Source organism: Scleropages formosus, chromosome 10, assembly GCF_900964775.1.
Source record: "Scleropages formosus chromosome 10, fSclFor1.1, whole genome shotgun sequence".
Classification (NCBI taxonomy): Eukaryota; Metazoa; Chordata; class Actinopteri; order Osteoglossiformes; family Osteoglossidae; genus Scleropages; species Scleropages formosus.
The window spans coordinates 5,997,805-6,013,810 of NC_041815.1; the positions used below are offsets into that span (position 1 = coordinate 5,997,805).

The following is a 16,006-nucleotide window of genomic DNA, read 5'->3' on the forward strand; positions in this document are numbered from 1 at the left end:
GAACTTCATCAGCAAAATAAAGCTCTAAGACCATCTAAAAGGGCACGGTGGCACAGCGAGTAGCGCTGCTGTCTCACATCACCTGGGTGGTGAGAGAGGGCGTGGGTTTGATCCCTGCTCGCTCTATGTGGAGTTTGGATGTTCTCCCCGTATCTGCGTGGGTTTCCTTCAGGTGCTCTGGTTTCCTCCCACACTCCAATGACATGCTGTTCAGGTTCCCCCATAGTGTGTGAGTGACAGAGAGAGTGTGTGTGTTCCACTGATGTATGGATGAGTGACCCAGTGTAAGTAGTGTATCTAGCAGTGTAAGTCACCGCGGTGAGTAATGTGTGTGGGCTAGTAACACTACATAGAGCTCATTGGAAGTCACTTTGGAGAAAAGCATCTGCTAAATAAATAAAATGCGTGGGCTTTATGATGAAAAGTATTATTTTCTAAGATTTGTGTTAAAATGTAGGGAAATATTACAAAACTGACTTTCACAACTTTCTCAAAGTTTGTCCCTTTTCCTTTTTTTTAAAGACATTTCAAAAAGAATCTTGTGTCCCGTCACTTTGTCTCATCTTCTCCGCACGGCCTCCCCCCTTAGCCTTCAGACCCGATCCGAAGTCTTTTCTTTCTTCTGGAGAAAAGCATCTCCTAAACGAATAAATAATAGTTAATTCGTACAGTTTTGCTGAAGGGATGCGGCCGAGGGGGGGAACAATGAGGATGGAGTCAACCTGCAATGGTGCGGAGATGCAGGCCTTGGGGGCGGAGAGCCGCAGCGTCATCCTGCCTACCTCTTATGGGCGTCGACTCCTCACCCCCGCCACCTCTCACCCGCGCACACCTGCCCGCCTTGCCTGCCCGACGCTCCCGAGTCTGTCCGGGCCTGCCCGAGCACGCCCGGGCATGGTGGCGCGAGGTTCGGGGGGGCATGTTTACCCCCTGACCGACCCCTCGGGCTGCGCAGCTGGGCCAGAGAGCCCCGCCCCGCCCAACACCCCCCCCCCCCTGCACCCCTCGTGGTTTGAGTTCAACAGTAACTCCTATGTCGGGACCCTGTGGTCTGCGGTGACTTTTCCAGGATATCGGTGCTTTCAATGTATTTTTATAAAAGCCCTGTAGAATCCCTCTGCTCTCCCCTTGACTCGGTGCTGTCGGCCCCTGGGAATAACCGCACATACTTATGTAATATAACAAATTCTTTTTCCAGCCTCTTTGCCTCCCGTAGGTATTCATGGCAATTAAACGTTTCCTCTCGAATTAATCACGCTATCACTTGCCGTGCGGAGGCCCTGCTCATTAATTTACGGCATGAGACTTTCTGCATCTTTACGTTTACACGTATAAAATGAGCCAGGTTGCAATTGAGGTATGGTACAGTCGTTCGCAAAAACTGTAAATTGTGTTCATTTGGAAGGGGGAGGCAAACAACCTTTCACACACACACATTTTCTGAACTGCTTGTCCCATACGGGTCGCGGGGAACCGGAGCCTAACCCGGCAACTCAGGGCAAAAGGGGACACAACCAGGACGGGACGCCAGTCCATCGCAAGGCACCCCAAGCGGGACTTGAACCCCAGACCCAGCGGAGAGCAGGACCCGGTCCAACCCACCGTGCCACCGTGCCACCGCACCCCCCTAACAACCTTTCAGGCGCTTGCAAATTATAATGGGTGCTTTTAGCAAAGGGATTTTGCTCATTTATTTTGCTCAACTTGTTTTGCAGAGATCCAGTTCAATGGCGGCTTAGTTACTCATCAGTGTAATAATCATAACTGTTAATGCAGTTACTGCGAGTTTTCCCCATCTGTCACCGTTAAACTCGGCCGTGACGGATTATCGAGAGTCCTGCCTCGAACGGCGCGCGAGTTGCTAACCCACGAAGAGGGGACAATGGATTCTTGCTTTTTTCAACTGGTTTAGGCATGAGGTGAGGTTAGCCAGACTACAGTTAATGAATAAGGAGTGTTCGTAATTGAAACCTGAGCCAACATTTCTTCTTTGTTCATTTACATTTATTTATTTAGCAGACACTTTTTTCCAAAGCGACTTCCAACGAACTCCACATAGTGTTATGAGCCCATTCACTTACACTGGGTCACTCATCCATACATGGATCAGTGGAACATACACACTCTCTCTGTCACTCACACACTACAGGGAACCTGAACAACATGTCTTGGGGCTGTGGGAGGAAACCAGAGCACCCACAGCAAACATGGGGAAGAACATGCCAAGTCCACACAGACTGAGCAGGGATTGAACCCATGTCCTCTTGCACCACCCACACGCTATGAGACAGCAGCACTACTCGCTGTCCCACTCAGTGACATACATCTGTCTTTGTGTTAGTTCTTGGCCAGAGCCAGCTGAGCTCTTTTTCCAAGCTGATACCTGGACATGTTCCAGCGCACCGCCTTCCTTCTGGGAGACCCAAGTGCTGGACGTCCGCTTTGAGACGTCAGATACCCTTCTCGTGTCTCATTCGAAGAACTGAGGATGGCTCGTAGTGTGATTGTGCATTTTTAGTCTGTGGGCTTTCATAAACAGTGGTGATATGATACAATCCAACGTCAACACCCACTTGTCAAGAGTGGGGTCACGGCGAGACAGAGCCTTACCCTGCGACGCAAGGCACAAGGCCGGGGAGGAGGGGGAGCAGCCCGGATGGGACGCCGGTCCATCGCAAGGCACCCCGAGCAGGGCTCGAACCCCAGATCCGTCGCAGAGCGGGCACTGGCTGACCCCCCCACCCCCCACCAGACAGATTAGTTCTACATAGTCTTTGAGCAGTAATACTGAAGCGAACATCTCTGTACACGAATAAAATTTTAACCAAGTGGCTTGTGTGCCCGTACACACGCGCGACTCCTTTGGGTGGACTGGGCACGAAAACAAGGTCACCGCCGGTTAAACACGTGTAAACGTCAGCGGCGGCGGTAGGGAAGCGACACGAGTGACGGGGGCCGGGCGAGGAGCGGCGCTTCACGTGCTCCGCGGATGACAGGCGCCGGAAAGCAGAGTGCTCGGCCCGCTCCGTCGGCTCCGCCGGTAATGGACGACCCTGGAAGCGCTCCAGGCAACGGGAAGGGGTTTCGGGGGGGTGCGTGCTGCGGGCGTGGAACAGGTGGCAAGCATGGACTTGACAGCAATTAGATGTACCAATCTTTGATTAGGCTCCTGGGAAAATAATCATTAGCGATGGCAAATGGACTGGCGCCTCCCCTCTCCGAGCGCCGCTCCCCGCGTCCGAGCGGCCGCTAAATGCAGATAAATTGGCCTCGGAGCTTCTCCTACCTGTTAAAACTACCCTTCCTTTTTATTTCGCTCTCCCTGCTCTTCTTTCCTGCCGGGATCCGTGTGTGTGTCCGTGTGCGTGCGCGCTCGCACGCCGGCAGAACTGGGGCAGTATGCCAGCTGTGGCTATAAGCGCTCGCTGCGTAATACGCCTTCATCCCGGCGGTAACGATGGCAGATTGATCATTAACCGATGGAAGGACAGCGCCGGGTGAGCATAGTTCATTTCTACGGTTAAATCCCCAGCCGTGAAATGGATAATGTAATGATTACGGCTGGAACGATGGTGCGTTTACCGCCCTGCAAAGAAAAGGACTGCCGAAATTCGCAAAAAAAGGCTCCTGTGAGACGACCCGTGCGCCGATGCGGCCGATCGCGGCCTTCTTAGAAGAGCGACGCGAAGAATGACAATCTAGCATGTCGGTCGTAGTAGAAATGGGACGGTGAGAGTGGCAGGGGGCTCAAATTGGCCGGGCCAAAGAGTGGTGATTTTTTTAGATGAGAAAAGGTGTTTTTTTTTTTGTTTTTTTTCCCTCACATTTGGTTTTTCTAGTTTTTCCATTTTGGGCTCTATAAAAGATGTAAAAAAAAAAGCCTTAACGTTTCCCACGCCAGACCACACCGCAACCAGACGTGTCGCATGTGTCGAGACCAACTGTAGATGCAGTCATGCGCTGTGGTAGCATTTAATTTGGATTTAATTATGCAAATATTCCTTAAATGTTGCTACCGGAGTATAAATGGGTGAATAATTCAGTAGCTTAACGCTGTCGCCTCGTACCAGAGCATCGTTACACCGCAGCATCTCACCGACCCGAATTCAACGGAACAGAGAGCATCGCCGCTGCATGAATCACTTACATGCTGATTTGAACAATCTAGAAATTTATGCAATAAATATTAAACGACCAGTTTAAGGACTGACGGAATAAGGCATGCGGGTGGTCTCCAATTTACGATGGGGTTACGTTCCGCGAAACCCGTCATAAGTCGAAAATATCGTCATTCGAAAATGCATTTAATACACATAATACACACCTTCGCGTGACAGACTGGGAGATGCGGATCGTTGCCGCTGCCCGGCATCACGAGAGAAGATCGCTCCACATATCGCTTGCCCGGGAGAAAAATCAAAATTCGAAGCACGATTTTCTACTAAATATCGCCAAGCCCACCGTCGTAAAGTCGAAAAAAATCGCAAGTCGAGCCATCGGAAATCGAGGACCACCTGTACTCCGATATATGAAAACTGCTCTCATTATGCTGAGCCGAGGAATTAAGAGTGAATTCCTTTCTGTGTTCAATTGTAGGATGATAGTAGGGCAGTGGGAAGTTCTTGAATTTACGAGGCTTTCTGTCAGTACAATTTTTATTATTTGGGCTGGCAGGCCAGCGGAATAGAGGCCAGATCCATTTCAAGGTCACTACGTGTGAGTTTTCGTCTTTCAGCCCTTTAAAAAGAGGCCTGTGGAAGAAGTTGTGCGTCTTACGGTTTGCAGTCTGTTCAGCCTCTACCAAATACCAAGGAAAACCAAAAGCAGCTCAACATCTTTGCAGCGCCAATCGGTGCTCTGGGATCTCTGCATACTGGTAATTACAGTACCAGGGTGCCCTAGCCAACTATTATTAAATAGAAAAGGTCCCTATAATAAATCTTATTTAAAAATGTGCCCTTTTTTCAGCAACAACTGAGCACGTGCGAAGTTCCACTTCACTAACAACAAAAGTGGTGAGGAATTGCCGAAGTACAAGTCTCGAAAGGCCAGATTGTGAACCTGACCAAGAACTTAAATGCCGAGCGACCCTACGTACGGGTTGGTGACGCACTGAAGGATGGCTGCTCAGATTGAGACACATTTAGAGCCTTGCTCAGGTCCCCATCTGGGATTGAGCAATGAAACGTGTGTCTGGGCCAGGGATAGGTGATGATACAACATGTTCCACACTCCTCTAGGAGGTCAGGGAGGGAGTAAACTGAGTTTGGAGAAGAGGGTCCTGAGATGAACGTTGCAATGACCGTCTCTCATAGTCCTCACTCTGCTGAGCGGTGCATGGACAAGGTGCTCTACACGTTCCAGCCACACGGCCAACTGTAAGGGTGGAGGAAGGGCTGCTTGGGCTCTCTAAGACGATATGTCTGTCGTATCGAATGGGATAAGCTCTGGAACCTCTCCTGAGTTTGGCGAGAAAGGTTTCAGTTATCTGTGATGTGGCTTATGGCTCAGTATGCAGTAACTGTGAGCTGTGAAAACGTACATTTACTTGGGAGGCATGGTGGTGCAGCAAGTAGTGCTGCTGTCTTACAGCATCTGGGTAGTGTGAGAGGACGTGGGATTGATCCCTGCTTGGTCTTGTGGAGTTTGCATGCTCTCCTCATATCTATGTGGGTTTCCTCTGGGTGCTCTGGTTTCCTCCCACAGTCCAAAGACATGCTGTTCAGGTTCACCCCTAGTGTGTGAATGACAGAGAGAGTGTGCTCCACTGATGTATGGATGAGTGACCCAGTGTAAGTAGTGTATCTAGCAGTGTAAGTCACCGCGGTGAAAAGGTGTGTGGGCTGATAACACTACATAGAATTTACTAGAAGTCACTTTGGAGAAAAGTGCTGAAAAAACTTAATTCACTTTGCTGACACTTTTCTTCAAAGCAACTTACAATGTTAAGCTACTGAATTATTTACCCATTTATACAGCTGGGAAATTTTTACTCAGGCAAATAAGGGTAAGCACCTTGCTCAAGGGTACTACAACTGGTGGTGGGATTTGAACCTATGACCCGTCGGTCCAAAGCGCAGCAGCTCTAACCGCTACGCTGCCACATCGAGCAGCGCCGGACTCTCCACGTGTGCCACAGACACAGAACGAAGCGGCTTCCCCGCAGAGAAAGTACCGCTGAACCACGGGATCCGTTACAATTCACGAACGATTCAGCTCCGGCCGGAAAAGCTGAAAGAAGCACGGCCCCCAGTCAAATTCGTCTCGTGGGTAATGGGGACCGTTGTCCTGCATTTAGAGCGGTCGCATTTAGACTGGAAAGTATGCTGTCGATGCTCCGCAGCCCGCGAGGCTTACAGTAGCGCTTTTCCTCGTATTACTAAGTGAAGGGCTTTATTCCCCTTGGCACGTCTCTCGCCGCCTGTCTTCCCCTCGTTGACAGGGCGCAGACATTAGCCCCGATGGACCGTGCCCTTTGCTTCGCTTTCCAGGAATCTGTGGTAAATTTGGAATGCAATATGAGGCTCTACATGCTAATTTTATTTAATCACCGAAGCATCTTAATTGGATTTCGTTTCATGCGCTGCTATTCCGAATGCAGGCTGGCTCGCCACCAGCTGCGCCCCGCAGAAACTTCCAGCACGTTCGCGTATCGCGCGTCGCCTCGTGAAGCTTCGGCGAGCAAAATTGAATTTTTTCCTTTTTTTTTTTTTTTTTTTTTTAAAAATTTCCATCCAAAGTATTTCTTTCCAGAACAAACGCACCGTCTCTCTTGTTTCTGGGCCCATGCGCTCCAGTGTTTGCAAACACCGGTGTGATTATGAAACTGGAACCCGAGGTATCGTTTGTTGTTCTTTCCCGGAGCACAAATGTGTGCCAAAGGACACCGGAGTATTTCACGGAGAAATGGATGCCGGGCACATTCGTCTCCTGGAGAACATTTAGTGAGAATATTCAGTGTGTACACGTCAGGGGAAATTCAAGAACTGGCAGACATTTGGGAGAGAGAGGAAAAAAAAAAACGCAGCGGACAAAACAGAAGAGGAGCGCACAGTATCTTGTGGTCGGAGGGTTCAGCGGAGCCGGCACAACAAATCTGACGTTGCCCAAGAACAGCGCGTTCCCCTCTGCCATCATGGAAATGTAGCCGAATGCAAGCGGAAAATTTGGCCCGTGTCAAAAATGACAAATTTGTTTTGTAACACACCCTATGCATAAATTAAACAAAATGAATCACAATTAAAGAGTCATATTTTGGAGCATTACATAATATTGCTTAATGACACCGGTTTTGCTGGCCATAAAATGTGTTTATGGTTATGCGGGTAAGCTGGCATGGAATGCGGCCAGAGCCGGGTGTGGGTTATATTTCCTTACCTTGATGCTAAATGGGGCCTTTTTAAAGAGGTTCTGCGGGAGTTTAGCTCTGCCACCTTCCACGGCGTCGATTATTTACAAGCAGTATAATTCCTTTCGGTTTGATCTTACTGGAAAATGTCCTTTTGAGAGCTTTGCCAAGCAAACGACATCAGAAACACTGCAGGGATCCAATATAACAACCCTATGGTGACGAGAGCAGTTTTAAATCACTATCGAAATTTGACCCTCCAGACAAAAATACAGCATACTTCTTGCTTGTGTAACTTTTTTTTCCAGAGGACGAAAAACTGCTACGGCATTTCACAAAAATACGTAAGGTTTTTATTCAGTACAACGGCATTTTACTTCCACAGCATTTATTTTATTCTGTGCGATAGAATCGCTGCTTGTATCAGGCAGCTTGGAAAAGAGGTGTGACGTGTCAAAGCTCGAAGGTTCTCGGTTCTGGGTCCGTTGTGATGGAACGACCTTCCCCCGTCACTCGGAACCGCGGAAACTCCGTCTACTTTCAAGAAAGGTCTGAAAACTCACCTTTGCCAGATCCACTTCTCCCAAGATCTCTCCAGTTCATTTACGGCGTAACTGTTCACGCATCGTAATTCCATAAGCATCCCCAGATACAACCTTTATTCAGCCACTAGTCTGCCATTGTATTTGCTCATTTGTGTGTCTTATAATATTTAAAAGAAAAAAATTGGTGGGAGGGTATCAGGATTTGTCTATCCTGTGTTTTATGCACCTACTCGATCGATGAACCTCGGTGCAGCAAGTGGTAGGTAACGAACTAGGTTTGCTTGAGATTTTCATGTCTGCAGCTATGTCTCCTTCTCTTAACGTAATGCATAAATTGTACTTTTGCTGAGATGTACGTCGCTTTGGACAAAAGCGTCTGCTAAATGAATAAATGTAAAAGTCTTTTGTACTTTTGCATCTATAGGTGTAAAGTATTAACTACAAAATTACCCTGTAAGTAATGACCACAACCCTATGTGAAGCCTTCTTCTAGTGATAAAGTGATGACAACCTAGCATCATAGCAGTAGGCTGTACATCCTATGGCATAGTGACCGCACGCTTTGCGGAGTGAAAGACACAGGCAGTGATCATATGAACTTTATTTCTTTACATCATTTACATTTCCGTTGACTCATTCTCCAAAGCAACTCCCAAAGCAAAATCTCTGAGGACAACAGAAAAAGTGCATTACATCAACGGAAGAAGAGGTTTGGCTGCAGACACGTGGTTCTAGATTCCAGTCCATTTGTCTCATTCCACCATATGAACCAGCGTCGATCACACGAGTAGCTGCATATGGGGAGTTTTCCCCAGGAACACCCATGAGCCAATTTACTGAAGTGCCTCCTACAAAGTTTCTAAATGCAGAAGGCTTCAGGAAAGTTGCAAAGGCTTCTTATCTGGAAACTGATTATTTTTTACACATAAATAATAATGCGATGCCCTCAAATTGTAAATTCACCTATCAGAATGATTTCATAGAATGAATTAATGCAAGGTGCATGTTTTGTAATACACTTATTAATGACAGGTATGTTTAATGAGACCAGCTCGAATCCCACCCCTTCAAGACGTTGTTTGATAAGTCGTTGTACTGTGTAGACCTCTTAGAATCATAACACAGATGTTTTTAATGCACTGAAAAGTAGTGCATTCGAAAGTATAATGACTGCGCATACTCCTTTATTCTCTATCTGATCAGCTTTTTCTTCCTGCAGAAAATGGGAGCATAAAATTTCACTCACAAAATTCAAATATTAGCATTTAATCGGCAATAAAATCAAAATGCGATCTGGGGGAGAACGGCTGAGTACAATTTAAAATCCTTAATTCTGATAGCGACTGATTTGCAACAGACAGTTACAAAGGCTTTCAGAGAACCGCACAATCTTCTAGAGCGGACCAAAGGTGTGCCTCATTTTTCACGCATCACAAAGAAATGGAGATACGTATAGCTCGCCCTGTTAATTATAAGATGCCAAAACAATCTGCACATACTAATGTCTATGACTGTAGCTACAGAACAGGTCGATTTTCAGAGCTGTGCATCGTATGGGAACAGTAAAAGAGAGGAATGTGCCGATTGGCTGAAGCAGAGAGAATGAAATGATACACGACATGTTATTGGTCGGTTTGTTTCGAGCTCCCGCCCCTTCAGCGCCGCACTCCAGAATAGCTAGTCCACAAAAAGTCCACAGGCCTCGTGACCAACAGCTCATTCATTTCACTTGTGTTTATTTCCTCCCTGCCCAGGTGCCCTTTTGTTTCCATGGTAACACTTACAATACAGAGTAATTACACAGAAGATGTTATTTCATAATTTCCTCAATAAAGTCACTGTAATGTTCGGTTGAAAGTGCTAAGAGGAGGGGTTTTGGCTAATGTGTTTAATAAGTTACTAATTTTGGTGTGATTAAATGTATGTGCCTTCAAGCCATCCTGACTGACCAAACCATACACTGTGAGATATTTGAGATAAAATTTTATAACACCCTTTATCTGTGAGCATGAACAGAATATGAATATTAACACCAGTTGTCCTGGAGATGTGATTACTATATTGCTGTTGATAATAAAGAACTTGAAGAAAACAATAACTACAACGGAAGGAAAATAAGCTTACTATACATAGTTGTGGCCAACCAGATCTGCTCACAATAGCAAAATATTAAGGAAAGGAAATGAGGGTCAAAATATAAACATCAAGTGGAAAGCGAACTTGCCGAGTGGAAAATAAGGATGTAAACAGTTTAATGGCCCCCATTGTTTAACACCTACTGTATGTTGACCGGATATTATCTTTTTTGTTTGAAGGGGTGCGCATGCTGAACGGACCTGGAGAAGCAGGCTATTTATTGGTGCTGTGCAGTGTTTTGTAGCTCTCGCTTTGACCAGCTGATGCCAAGCACGGCTTTGACGTCCGCACGCGTGTTCCGAAAACACCGCACACCCTTCGGTCTTTCATACGATCCTGAAAAAGCGCAAGAAACGCATGACTTGCAGCAATTCTACTCAACACTGAAGCTTATATCTAAACCTTCACAGCTGTTTCATGCCTAGTTTGTCTGTCTGGAACCATTTAATACATGTCCCTTCATTCCCACTCCCCAGGTGTGACCTCATGTCCCAAGATAGCCCTCCAGACCTCTGCCTAGTGCCCCGTAAGGCCCTGGCCACACAGCGCGGTGCTCAAATGTCATATCTTGGTACATTCAGTCCACAGGATAAGAATACACAGATCGGCATCTGCGGTGGCGTACTAATGAAAAAGAGAATTTCTCCCTCTCTTTTTCGTCCGAGGCGAAACCTGCCAGGTCCTAGCTTTTCAAATGGCTTGATCGAGAACCTCGAGCGGTGAATATATCAACATCAAATACGCAATACTGCATTAGAAGATCTGGTCACATCAGGAGCTACATGACTTCTCAAACGGTCAGCCTTAGTGGCGCGGAGCCGCTGCCGGTGAAGGACGACGAAAGCGTCTCCTCCGATTTTCGAGCAGCCTTCCTCCACCCAGAGTGTCACCTTTACAAGTGACCTTTAACCCTGCCGCCTCGGCCTCCCTCCCCCAAGAGCGATAAAACGCCCAGTCAGATACGCAATGGAGACGGAACAAGCGCTGCCCCTAGACTTTGTGCTTACCTGTTACGGAACGCTCACGATCTCAGCCCCACCGACACCAAGTCACCGTAACGATGAAAACCGGACGGCCCACGATGCCGTTGTTGCCCACGCTGAACAAGCCACCGGAACTCTGTGGCTGTGTGACCATGAGAATGCTATCTGTTTAGCCTTCAAATTCTGTTTTTAGATTTGTTGACAATCCATTTATCCTAACTCGTTGCCCTCCAACCCCCCTACTTGCATATCTGAAGTCTGGGACTATATTCGACAGGAATCCACCACCTCAGCCAAATTCTTAGACAGCCATTGTTTCACTAATCTTAATGCCCACGACTCCTCTTGCAGCATTAATCCCATTACAATACGAGAACTGGTTATGCAATTCTCACACTACCCACCGGCTGCTTCTAATTCTTTCACTCGGGAGATCACGCTAGAGCCACACAGCCCACTACAGCTTCCCCAACCCCGGTTACATTCCCAGTCTTTCCCCTTCCTCGCAGTCCTCTGCTCCCTTGGAGGCTTCCAGTGTGTATGCAATGCCTTATTATCTTCTCTATGTTTAGCCTTGCTGGTCTGCTCATCAGTACCTGGATACACGTGTGCAGGTAATTCTCAAAATATAGCAGTATGTGGCATGTAAATACGTTTTCTTGAACTAAACAACGTTAGGAAAAAAAATACCACGTTCTTCAAGACGGGTGAAGATTGTCCCCTGGATGGCCAGTTCTGGTCTCATTTTTTTTTTTTTCTTCAGTTAGAACTCTGCATTTACTGCTGAACAATTCTGCAAACTACGCCACGATGAGTCTTAACATTTTTCAAATACCTCAGATAAACCCCTCGAGATGTCACATTCAATATTCTACTAAAGTGCAAGATGGGATGGGGTGAGGTGAGCTTCACAAGCAGAAACATTCAGTTCATCACATTACGCTTGTTTTGGTGGCTGGGAATTTAGCCCTCCTTCCTAACACACCTGGCAGTCTTACAGAGACGACGTGGTAGTATGTGCACTTTAATCCCACACAGGCTTGGCTGCGCCGGAGTCTGAATGTCCCCGCCGCGAGTTTATGACGAGGCTTTGGAAGCGACTGGATAAGATTATCTAATAGGATATAAAAAAAGCAGGACACGCTGTCCCCGGGTCCTGGAACATGAATAAGCAAGCTCTGTTTTTGGCTCTACGGCTCACTGTTCCCTTTGACTCCAATATGAGTCTATTCATTACGGCGCTCACGAGTCCCGCCAAGCCAGACAGGCGGTGGCCGGGGCGGGGGGGGGGGTTCTACAGAAGAGTGAGTGTACAGCCCTTATAAACTGCAAAGGATTCCAGTGTGCAAATACAAGCAGTCAATCAAGTGAATCAGCCAATCAGATCCATGGAAGGAAGCAGCCAGCTAGGCCACACCCCCTTCACTCTACTCTACTCTTTACTCTGTTGGAAGTGCACACTATGCTCAAGTCTGGCCATATGGGCACTGCCTGATGTGCACCTGTAGAAAACAGCAAATTAACAATATCGAGAAGGATATTAAAGACATTAGTTAAACACCAAAAATTATATTTATTCATTTAGCTGACAATTTTCTCCAAGGCAACTTACAATATTAAGCTACTTACAATTATTTACCCATTTATACAGCTGGGCAATTTTACTAGAGCAATTTAGGGCACGTACCTTGCTCAAAGGTTCTGCAGCGGGAGGTGGGATTTAAACCTGTGATCTTTTGGTACAAAAGCAGCAGCTCTAACCACTACACTACGAACTGCCCCTGTGATTTAGGATATCCAAAAAGGCTGTAGGATATCAGGAAAGGTGTGGTTTTCTTAGTGGTTCAAAAAAAATGTACTTTTCGTGTCCTGCAGGAAAATTTCTGAAAGACAAGTTCCAGATCGAAAATCCCACACATGAAAAGGCTGTAGGCTCTCAGTTCCGGCCCAGATTTGCTGGAATGAGCTCCCTCTGTCCCTCAGAAGTGCTGAACCCCTTTCAGCTTTCGAAAAGGGTCACAAGCTGCATTTCCTTCGGAGCAACTTCTTCCCATATCTCTTAACTGCTCCACTAACTCGGATAACCTTGTTTGCTCTGACCTCCCTTGTATTTCCTTTCAGTTCTACATGCAGCTATTGGTCTGACGTGCGATGCCAAAAACGGTGGTGTTGGACACGCTGAGCACGCTACGACAACGGTGTGTCTCTGCCTAACACTTCACATCTTGTGTGACTGGCGCTATCGTTTCCTCCGATTTGTGCGTCACTGGAGGAAAGCGTCGGCTCAATGACCACACGTAAAACGCACAACCTCAACAGTTTTTGAAATATTAGCAAATACTGCTAAAAAAATTCTTGGTTTAGCAGTGGTTCTTCAAGCATTTCTCCTTGAAAATGCTGCAATGTTGCTATCAGATTATTGTGAAACAATACAAGGGGACACGGTGCAGAGAAGTGCCTAATCTAGGCCATGGGGGGGGGTATCTGGAAGTTTGCCGCTGAGGAACCTGTCGACTCTGTCGACCTCCCCCTATCAGAGGCCCAGATCCCTCAGTTGTGCAAGTCCTTCCTCACAACCCTGCAGAAATGTTTGCTTAGCTAATGTGAACACTTTGTCCAGATTCCTGGAACACACTCAAAAATAAGTTACATAATTTCCAACTAACGCTGGGCCAGATCGCAACACCCCCTCCATAAGCTGTCCCCTTTCCCCTTGCTGTTGTTGCTCAGTTCTCTTTTTGTGGACCCTGGGATGCAGAGGTAAATTTTAACACATTCACGAGCCCCACGTGCTGAGCGAACGCTGGGGAACTAAGTGCTTCTCGGGCTTGAGATGCTGCGAAGAGCTGCCTGTGCTGGGATCGAGCCCCCACCTCCCGCCCTTGAAGGGATATCGTGTGTCGGCCTGCCGTTCCACATTTGGACAGAATGGAAGCAACACTCAGTGCGGTGCTTAATTTTTTACCAGGTTATTCCATGCATACAACATTATGCGATTCTTTCATGTACATAAAAACATATATTTTCCACGTCTCGTCCGCTTGCCTTTGCTTCGCGTCCTGTGCCTAGCCTTGTCCAGGCTACCACAAGTTCTATCGATGTTCAGCTCTGTCTTCAAAAAAAATCGCTTTTGATAAGCTGCTCGGTAAATGCTTTTCATCCACAAAAGACCCCATTATAATAACCGCTTGTGCGACTGGATAATTACGGAAGCAAATCAGATTTGAACCCCGCAGCCTCTTGGACCGTCCTTCCTCTTTCACTTTATTCTGTTTGCGCAGTCAGCATACGAGAAAACGGCGAGCGGGAGGCTCAAGGAAGGTCTTGGAAGTGGGCGATTTAGCTGAGAAGTCAATAGCCGATGTGTTCGGCAGCACCGCTGAAGTTGATCAACGGACGTTGGCGGGGTAAGGCCGCGGTTCCATGGCCTTTGAGGCTCCGGGCTTCTTCCAAACACGTGTCTGTGAACCTAAGTCAGTTGGTGTGACATAACAGCAGCGAAAGAGATGCAACTGTCACAGATGGGCGTGCATGATTTCAGCGTGACTAAACGGAGGATTTTCAGCCGTCTGCCAATAATTAGATACGAGTTCATTTTCTTCTTTCTTAATTTTCAAAAATTCGCTATCGGTTTTGAAGGAAAGATAGCATACTGGACAAACACAAAAACGTGATGGTAATTTGACCTCCTCGTTCTTTTGACTCACTGGGATTGACTGGACCAGAATGCAGCATTCCACGGGCAGCTTGAAGACCTATCTGAGTCTGCGGTCGTCCTTTTCTTCTTTTTCTGACCGCAAAGTTTCGACGAGGTCAGTTCACACACGAGAGATGACGTGTCGGTCAAAGTGGGACTCAAAGCTGCGCTCCGAGGAAAGGAAAAAAAAAACCAATGTGCAGGTACTCGTCAATCTCGTGTCAATTTAATTGAATGCAAGAGATCTCGGGCGGAGAATTCGAAAGGAGCAACAGAACGTTAAAAAGCTGCCAGGATTATTTGAAAGACGTCAAGCGGGTGCCCTATTATTATTCCAGGTTTCCCTTGCTAATTACACACAGGAATAGGACAGTTAAAAGGGGAAATGCCACAGCCACCCCCTTGTAGCCTTTATTATTTCACATGTCGCTCCCGTCTGTGCTGCCTTCCTGCTGCGACTCGAGAGGGGAGCTCCCCCAACTGCGCTCACTCTGGGAGAGAAACGCAGCAGGACACCACGTGCCGAAGGGCGACACCGCATCTTGGAGGACTTTGGTTGCTCAGTAACCTCCAGCCAGAGAGGTGTCCCACCACCTTTGTCCCAGTCCCCCCCTTAGTGGTCACAAACACGGCAGGCGGTGGCGAAGCCGTCCAGTGACGGACAGAGCTGCCGGGGTGGAGGAGGGGGGAGGGGGGGCAGGTCTCTCTCACGCTCGAGTCACAGCACAAGGAAGCTGTAAGCCGAGCTGTGACTCGGCCCAGAGCGATCAGGCCTCCGGAGAAGGAAAAAGCTTGTTGCGCAAACACGCTGCGCCAAAGACACACAAGGCACACACACCGATAGGCATCAAGTCACAATGAGACTCGGATTTAAACGCGTTCCTCTTTGTAGGAACCCAAAACGTATGAATGTTTCACTAGCGACTCGCATTTATTCATTTCTTACTGCATTTATGTATTTTATTACGCTTTACTCCAAAAGCGACGCACAATCATTATGCAGTGTTTCGCCGACACCTTCGCCCATTTATACAGCGGAACAATGAAACGCACACATTACGGGGAATTGAGTGTGACCAGCCCAGCCGGAACACACATCTCTGGACTGTGCTAGGAAACCCATGTGACCACGAGGAGAACGTGCACGCTCCAGACAGGGCGCGCAGCGATCGAACCTGCGCTACCCGACGGGCCACCGACTTGCAGGGAGTTCCGCATTTGGGGCGAATTTTAAAAAAATCTGAAAAAACGCGATGGATGCCTCACACTGCGAAGCAGTGATCCCGGTCAGGGTCGC

General features: G+C 47.5%; 1 long non-coding RNA gene across 1 annotated transcript; it reads right to left on the reverse strand.

Moving 5' to 3' along the window:
- Positions 1 to 9,901: 9,901 nt before the first annotated feature.
- On the reverse strand, positions 9,902 to 12,595 carry LOC108941704 (uncharacterized). The gene is made up of 2 exons (XR_001966641.2): positions 11,037 to 12,595; positions 9,902 to 10,365 (listed from the first exon to the last, which is right to left on the reverse strand). It is a non-coding gene; the product is annotated as an uncharacterized LOC108941704 (long non-coding RNA).
- Positions 12,596 to 16,006: the final 3,411 nt, after the last annotated feature.